At 46.9% G+C, this 9,336-nt stretch overlaps 1 long non-coding RNA gene across 1 annotated transcript; it reads right to left on the reverse strand.

Moving 5' to 3' along the window:
• Nucleotides 1-5,626: 5,626 nt before the first annotated feature.
• LOC120976228 (uncharacterized) lies at nt 5,627-7,583 on the reverse strand. The gene is made up of 3 exons (XR_005771478.1): nt 7,032-7,583; nt 6,385-6,655; nt 5,627-5,910 (listed from the first exon to the last, which is right to left on the reverse strand). It is a non-coding gene; the product is annotated as an uncharacterized lncRNA (long non-coding RNA).
• Nucleotides 7,584-9,336: the final 1,753 nt, after the last annotated feature.

Here is a 9,336-nt window from a genome sequence, read left to right on the forward strand (position 1 = left end):
CTGGCCACGACAGGCGACCATCAAATATTCGGTATGAAGCTGAGATTCAAGACAGTGGAGCCAGTCAGGATGATTCAGAAATTCCTGCGATAAGTCAGAATCTATCAGGAAAATGGTTATGTCTCAACTCTCTGTTTGGAACCCGAAGGACCTACATTTAGTGGAGAAACCGAATGCAAGGAATCAGAGCTTGGGTGTTCGTCAGGAAAATCTGATCACCAATTCATGGACAGTTTTCAGTACCGACACAACAATTGGAAATCACTCTCGGATTTGTGAGACAGACATATATTTCAGTCATGGCAATCTCAGATAAGTCAGCGGATATGAACAGAATTGGAGCCAGTATAAGCAGGAAAATGTAAGGTAAGATCTGTCAGGATATGGATACAGTGAAGCCAACCACCCCAGAGCCAGTCAGATGAAGAATTTAATGGGAACAATCAACAAAGGAAAAAAGGATACCCGAGTTGGAAACGGTTTCCTTAAGGCAGTATATTCATACTTGTTCCCTGAGCAACCAAATCTCGAGGACGAGATTTCTTTAAGGGGGGAAGGTTTGTCACAGCCTGGTTTTTGGCCCTTTCTTTTTCATTTGTTTTTCTGAGGTTTTTGCTTGAGTTTTCTTTCTCCGTGGCTTTGTGGTCTGGAAACTGAATAAGATGACCTCTTCTTTGCTTCCAAAGTGGCTTGTCAACCTCAAATCATTTTCTAGATCATATCATTTCCATCCTAGCCCGACCCCAATATTACCTTTTCTAGGGAATATTCCTTTTCTATTAAAGGAATAACTCTAATTGCCCTAGGTTGTGAAGCAACCTATACTTCCCTCACTCCTAAAATTCCCAAATAATTCTCATAAATTGTTTGGGTCATATCTTCCTCAAATATGGCAAATTATTTCATTTGCCATGTTTATCATCATGCTCAAATAGTTCATTTCCTATTCTGCCCTAAATGGCACATTGTGAAGCAAGTGCTATTTTCCTTTGCCCAATTGACCTCAAACTTCTTGGACACCTTTTCATGTCCAAATAATTGGCCCGTGCCAAAATTCAACTTTATTTGTCTAGCCAAGCTTCCTCAATGATTTTTCAAACTACCTGTCCGAGGGAAGCCTTTGTGAAGGAAGTGCTAGCTAGGGTTATCCAAATAAGTTGAAACTTTGCACACTCCTTCATGTGCTCATATAATTGCCCTCCTCCAATTTTTAGCCCTATCCTATGATCTATGTGAGCACAGGACCAAATCTTTGTTTCTGGCAATATTTTCAGGTTGTGAAGCAAGTATATTTTATATTGCTTCATTAATCCTGATAAATTACCAGATCATGATCCTACCCATATAACATCTCCACCAAATTTGGGATCATTTGCATAAGCCATTTGATCACCAAAATTATTTCTAGTTTCTGGTCAGTGGAAATGTTTGTGAAGGAAGTACCATTTTGGTTTATCCAATTGGTATGAAACCTTTTGCAGCATCTTCATATGACCAAATAACTCAGCCCTGCCCAAGTTGAGCTTAAGTTGATACTCCATGTGAGAGCATCATCATGATCTTCATTCTGGACCAGATTACCTAGTTGTAAAGCAACTATGATTTATCTTGATCCAATTATCCTCAAACTTTCCAGGACCGTACTCCTTCCTATCCTAATCATCCCAGACAGCCCCATTGGACCCAATGAAGTTGCTGTTGATCACCAGTGCTCATCCAAAACTGATACAGCAAAGTTTCAGCGATGCCACACTCCTCTCGTTGTCTCCTTCTCTTGATCCATCGACTCCCTCAGCTTTTATGATGAAGGGACTCATCACTAGACAACGTTTCCCTGCCTCTTGCGTCCCCTCCTTACCGGTCACAGTGGTGACCGCGTCGTTTGCACGTGCGGTGGCAGCGTTGGATGCACTCTAGGCGTCGGGACGCGCCGGCCAGCTCTGCATCGACGGAGCTCGCGTGTCTGCTTGTGCCGACCTGACTCCCCCTCCCTCTCACGTCGCCCTCGACCTGTTGCCCCCTCTCCAAGCTTCCTCGCTGGAGCTAAACGCTACGCGTCCACGGGCGCACAGTGCCGACAAGGCATTAATGGTGCCGTGGCTTCTTCCCTCTCTTGTCCCCGAGCCCCTCTCGTCTCCGTGACCCTTGTTCACTTCCCCCTCGTCGCCGTTCGAGTTTGGCCGCGAGCACATGCGTCAGCGGCGCCGGACACGCGTCCGCGGTGGCAACCGAGCTCGAACCGCCTTGCCACGGCTATATAAGCCCACTCCGAGGTGCCCCAACCTCACCATCGGCCTCACCTCACTCCCAGAACCCTTTCTAGCTAGTCTCCCGAGCCCCGGAGCCCCTCCTCGCCGCAGTAGGCCGCCATGGCCGCCGCACGGCCTCGGCCAAATTCGGTCGAAGCCAAGCCTCCCCCTCCTTTCTATCGCCACCAGAGAACCCTTCGGACCACCACGATCCTCCCAGTGCCCTCGCCCTCTCGCTGGAGCCACCCTGTCCACATGCCCATCTCCACCCGAAGCTCTCCTCTGCCGTGCCTCGTGCTCTGCCCTTCCCCGTGCTCTCCGGCGACCGCTCTGCCCACAGACGGGTGCAGCTCCCTCCCCTGAGAACGCCGGTAGGTCGAGCGCCGCGAGGGGTGGCCGGAGCTGGTCGCCGTCGGGCACCGGCCGTCCCACTGCCTTGCGGGCGCGACCGAGGAGGAAGACGATGGCCACGCCCCTCCCTTCCAGCTGGCTAGCGGGGCCCGCACGTCAGTGAGCCAGTCGCCGGCCCCGCGTTGACCCCGCCACGCTGACATGGATAAGTGACGGGCCCCCACCCACGGGACCCGCACATCAGCGACCCTAGGCCCGGTCCTGCCTCTGCTGACTGGATTAAGTGGAGGCGTAAACCCACGCATATGTTTTCTATTTCAGAAAGCGTATTTTCCCTCTGCTTCAGCCTAAAGTACGTTTTCTCTTATTGAAAGTGTATTCCTCTCTGTTTCAACCCTCAATGTGTTTTCTTAGTTAGAAAGTGTATTTCTAATTTTGCGTCTCTGTCTTATCCACTCAGGGACCCAGCTGTGAATATTATTTTTGCAGAAAAGTCCCTGATCTTCTACATCTCATAACTCCGCAACCGTAACTCCGGTCGAGGTGAATCCAACGCCCACGTCTTCGTCTCGTCGAGCCCGTTCTGTTCCCACCATTTTCACTATGTTTTAACATTCTGAAAATGACCATTTTGCCCTTGCCCCAATCAGCCACCTTCGAGAGAGTACCCTTTCCGACGATTCCTTCCGCGGTCATTCCGCACTTCTTCCCGGAGCCTTCTCCATCCCCAGGCAAGCCATAACCACCATTTGGATGATAGCCATGCAGAAGCATTGGTTTTCAACTTGAATCTTTAACAACTGCCTATTCGTTTTGCTACTGCTGTCGGTATTTCGGTTATGCTTATGGATCGGTGTTTACCGTTATGCTATGTTTTCTTGAACTCTGTTATTATGTTCTTCATGCTATATTACTTTAATATTGGCCATGCTTGGTAGTAGTACATGTTGGTGATGGTATTCGGTGCATGACAATCGTCTGTTCCGAGTACCGTTGTCATGCATGTTCTTTTGCACCCAGTTGGTTAAATGCTTGTATGGTAGTTTTATCGTTATGTTATTGCATGGTATTTATTCTCGATGCTAGTGGTCCTAATCTGTTGATGAGTAGTGTTATGCTTGTGATAATTATGCTCGTTAGTATGCCATGCTCATCTGGATAAATGCTTCACTGTTGTTATGCATAATATTTATGTTGCATTCATGTTTATGTTGATATCACGCTCATGCATCGTAGTTGCATCCTGTTATTTTCATATGACTTAGCGTATTGCATTCAAGTTTAACCAGACTTAATTGAACTTGAACAACTGTTGGCTGAGTCATGGTGCCACCATATCAAGCTGACCAGTGCAACCTTGGGTATGGGCGGGGCCCTAGAAGTCTATTGTCATGCCTCTCGCCAGTGCCTCCAATGAGGGAAGGTTATGCATGGGCGCTACCTTGGATGGGTAGGACGGCATAAGCCTTGTGTGCCCAAGTTGTTTGTGCGCTTTTGTCCCCGTTTGGGACCGTTTTTGTTTTGCCACGACGGTGGCCGTAAGACCTTTGGTAGGCATGGGCCACCCAGGACTGAACCCAAATGGGGTGTTGGTTGGAGTGGCCGGGAGAGTGTCATGGCAGTGGATTAGTTTTGCCGGAACGCTGTTGGTCCACCCGAATGGGAGTGCGATGCCATGGGTTCCGTGGTGTGGGTACAGTGTGTGTTAAATCTATCGATAGCCGCGCCCGCAGATATGGGCCCAGTTCGTAGTTGGTTACACTATGGGTCAACAGTAATAATAATAATGTGCTTAATAATAACCCCAATTCGATGATGAAAGATGTTGGTTGATATTTATGTGATCGTAAGAGGATCACTGTGGTATCGTGAATACCGACTTGTTGGATATTTGTGGTGTTATGCGAAAGTCAAGGGTAAAGGTCAAGCTCCTTGTGGTCATAAATAATTACAATGGTATTGTTAATACCAAGCTTGATTAGATCCTGAGATGATCCTGTGATGTCCGTGATGGTAAGCGATACATGTGCTGGACCTGAGCAGAGTAAGTTGGTGCATGATAGTTTCATCATGTTGCATGCCAGTATTATCATGTTCATGTGTTTATGCCATGCTCGTATTGTTCTAGTTGTGTCATCTTGCCCATGCTATGATTGATCTGATAATATCATGTTAACCTGTAATTGCCATGTTATTGTTTGTCTTGATTGCTTTGGTTGCTGTGAGCTTGCAAGTACATTCAATGTACTGACCTGGCGTGTCATGCCAGTTTGCAGGTCGTGCCGGATTTGATTGCTTGTTTGCCGTGGACCCCTTGTTTGCGCACTACGATAAGCGTTCCAGCCAGAGTCCCTGCGGAGTGGAGTTCACCACCGTCGTCACTTTTCCGCTACCAGTAGTCATTCCGCTGCATTGTGTTGTTCGGCTGCTTGCATTGAGCAACCGTGGCAGGTGTAGCGTCGCCGTGCTGATGTAATCCCTTGTACACCAATAGATTGCAATGAAGAGCTGATTTGTTCTATGCTAAGCAGTGTCGTATTCCAGAAGACTTCTCCTCGATCTCTGGGCTGGAATACGGGGCGTTCCGGTTTCTCTGAGCCGGGGTGCCACAGTTACAAATTTGTAAATACTAGTACTGCTACCAGCATTTATAAATACTAGTGAACTTGAGTTGTGGTCTCTTGTGATCTAAACTAATTGTGTTACAAGCACACACACAAAATCTAATGAAGCTGATGTAAGTACATGTTAAAAAGATAATCAAGTTCATGTATATTAATTGGGAGAAGTTCAAAAAGAAACTTTTAAAAAGTTTGTATTAAAAAGATGTGTATTGCATAACATCTATACTCACTATGGCGATGTGTTTGTAGTGCCTAAGGTGTTGCATCTGTACTCACCATGACGATGCATTTGTACTGCCCAAGGTGCCGCATATGTACTCACTACGACGATGTGTTTGGACTGCCCAAATACATATGCGGGAGCACAAAATAAACAAGTGAAAAAATTGGTACTCACAGGAATAGTGACAAATACGCATGAAAAGCAACCATCTAAACATGTTCTTTTCGCATCTTCCCAAAGTACTCAATCAGCAGAACAACACATGTAAGCATTTTAATAGCAGAAGCAGAGAAAGAGAGAGATTGTTGTGAGAGAGTGTCACAGCGGAGAACCTGGAGAAGCGTTGTACAAGTCCTCTTTTTTGCGCCGGCTTGCTATATCCATCGGAAACGTTCATACACTATTGTCCAGCAAGTACACAAGTCATATTCAACAACAGCTGTACTCCATGAATCATCTCACCCTGTTCAGAAAAATAATGGTCTTAAATATTCATCGGGGATTAATTTTTATGTGTGTACACTGCCAATCCAAACTAGGTATACTTCCAAATCCTAAAACACTTTATTACAATAGTCAGGCGTGAATTCATACTTGTATATCTACTAATAAACACCAGCAAGCAATTACAGTAGTAGAGATGTTGTCTCAAACTCATGGCATATATCTTTGTATTACATCAAGTTGAAAACAACGAAATTTAGAATTTCCAAAAACTCAAGGGCACAAAAAATGGCGAAATTAGTCTCAAGATTTACAGCCTATGTCTAAGGAGAGTTTACTGTGTAATAATGCTAATAGAAGGTTTTCCAGCAAAGCATTCTCTAATGCAGATCTTCCTAGGAAACTCATCCATTTGCATTACTCATAACATGATCTATAGAGAGACTTACATCCCCAAATAAAATACATGCAGAGATGTAGTATAGCAACATACCAGAGGGCGGCCAATGCCACTCACGGTGGACGCTGAAGCGGTGGTGGAGTCAGCAGCAGCCCCAGGCTCCCTCGACAACACAAGCAGTAAAGGGCCATGAGCTGGTAATCAAGACCATTGTGCCAATTAAAGTTGCAGCTACAAACCATAGCCACTATGGTCGCCCTTCTGCTTCGCCTCATGCGCCCTCTTTTGCAGAGACCTGGAGTGAAGCTCTGCGACTTCTTTTTGCTGATGAAACCATCCTTGAACAACTTCCAGATATTCTGCCCTACAAGTATTAATAAAATACGACATAAGGAAGAATGAAGATCTCCAATGGAAACCCGAAACATCAATATAGAGATGTTTCTTATCTTCACTTCTTCTAGGCACTATCTGGACATGCACACTCTAGGCCAGACTTATAAGGAAAGACTAGCTAATGTAAGTATAGGCAGAGAACAGTTAATATTGAACTTTTTTCCAAGTAGATATATTTTTTATCAATGAATTGTTGTAGTATAGGACCTGGAGCTCCCACCATCTTTTACATATCATGACGAAAAGCAAACAAGCATGTATCGTCTCCACCAGACCATTCTCTCATCATCTTCAGAACATACATACTAGAGAAAATTGAACTTGACAATAGACGAAATGCATACCTTTTTGGGACTGATATCATGTAATACCACATCCAGAAAGTATGCCAAGCGAAATGTATATGTTTTTAGTTGAAGAACTAGCAGTCTTGAAGCACAAGAGGCACGGCATTTTGTTGTTAACCAACTTCGAAAGATCCTTTCTGCTTTGTAGTAGTACCTGGCGGCCGAGAAAGCTCCAGACGAACTGATGAACTGATATGCTGCACACGAACGGACGAACTGATGAACTGATATGCTCCCCATGAACAGAGATCAAAAAAATATGAGGTGATTTAACGGCGAGTGAGGAGGCGACCTCGAGGATGGCCGGAGCTAGCCCGACTGCGTAGATGCCCGCCATAGCCATGGGAGACGTCGACCTCCACGACTTCATTGGGTTGGGCGCTGGCATCTACGGACGGAGCAGCGGGAGGGGTCACGGTGACGGCTCGATCCGTGGGGGGCCACGGAGGCGGCGTCTGTTGGAGTGCGGGGTGGTGGCGCAATGCGTGGTGCAGGTCAGTGGCTAGAGCAGAGGGAGAAGGTGGGGGCGGCGACCGGAGCTGTGGGAGAAGGTGGGGGTGGGGCAGCGGGGTGGGGGAGAGGGGAGGGCGTGGCGGCACGCTCGGGGAGAGGGGAGGGGGAGTGGGGGCGCGGCGATGCTGGGGGCGAGGGCAAGGCGCGGCGGCGCGCAGGGAGAGGAGGGGGGCTGGTCGCGGCGGTGCTGTGAAGGAAGTGTCGGTCGGGATTTTTTTCCAGTGGGTACCGGTTGGGTTGGGCTCTGTTGGAAAGATCGGGCCCTTACTGGGCGAAGAGTAACAGAATATTATTATGTTACTAGTAACAGAATAGTCCAGCCCTATATATATATATATTAATATATATATATATATATATATATATTAATTAAGCCTCTGCTGACTAGATGCATTAATTGTTTTGTATGTACATATATTAACGCTTCTTTCTTCTTTTAGCCCTCCGGATCGAGCCAAACTTCGGTAAGGAGACGAGGCCCGAAGAAAAGGTTGGGCCAGGCTGAAAGGTTCACGATCGAAGTAGTCGCTCCAAATGGCCAACCGATTGCTCCCAAGCAGACCAAAAACAAATTTGTACATCAGTGCGGAGTTATTGTTAGGGATAGCGTCCCGATCAGCATCCAAGAATAGAATAAGGAGAAGGACCCTGAAGTTTCTTATGTCCACGATAGACGGAAAGATGATATTTGGAACTCTCTGATGACAAATTTCAGCCTACCGCCAGAGGAGGATCCGAATAACCCAGTTATTATCCCGAAGGTCAAGGCATGTGCTCTTAAGAAGATGGCAGAACTATTCAAGAACTGGAAGAAAGATTTGAACAAAAAGTTTGTCGACAAAGACAAGACTCCAGAGTTCACCGGTCAATATGAGAAGATAAAAGATCACTGGCCCGCACTTGTGGCCTACAAGAAATCGGAGAAGGCCGAGCAAAGGTCACAGATAAATAAAAAAAATGCTGCAAAGAAGAAATATCACCATGTTACAGGGTCAGGTGGCTACAGCAAAGCCTGGCCTACGTGGGACAAAGCTGAGCAAGACATGCTTGTTAAAGGGGTCCAACCAGCGACATTGCACTGGCTAGATCGAGCAAGGACTTGGTTCTTCGGGGCTGGGGGAACTTTGGACCCAGAATCAGGGAAGTGTGTTTTCACGAAAACTCAACTTGCAATAACCGTCAAAAAGCTTGAGGAAGCTATCCAGGAAGCGCAGGAAGGTAGGTTCCGACCCGACAGAGAGAAGGACGAGCTATCAAAGGCCCTCGGGAATCATGAACACCCTGGACGAACACGAGGCACATCAGGCTCCGTTCCGTGGAAGTATGTGTTTCCGGACAGCACTGACACTTATAGAAGCCGAGGGAGAAAGAAGAAAGAGGAAGCAAGCGAAATGCAAAAGATCAATGAAAGATTAGCGAAACTAGAGGAACTTGAGAGCCAGGGAGCTACCGGCCAACCATCTCAGCGGGACGAAGATCCTTCATTCGGCACTGCCCCAAAGCTACCGCACCATCTCAGCGGAGAAGCGGCGTGGCTTCCACGGAGCTCGTTCAGCCTGATATCACGGCTCCTCGCTACCCCGTGGATCGTATCACGGAGAATGAACATTGTGTGCTAATGGAGAAATGCTATAACCTGATCTTAAAGGTGGCGGTCGGCTATGTCTTACCTCCTCGAGCTGAGGGAACTTCCCATTGCCGTCCGATTCCACATGGCTTTGCTATTGTCGGGGTGGATGAAATAATGGACGGATTTGAGGGGCTGGAGCTTGAGTACTCTATAGGTGAA

Source organism: Aegilops tauschii, chromosome 3 (assembly GCF_002575655.3).
Source record: "Aegilops tauschii subsp. strangulata cultivar AL8/78 chromosome 3, Aet v6.0, whole genome shotgun sequence".
NCBI classification, from domain to species: Eukaryota; Viridiplantae; Streptophyta; class Magnoliopsida; order Poales; family Poaceae; genus Aegilops; species Aegilops tauschii.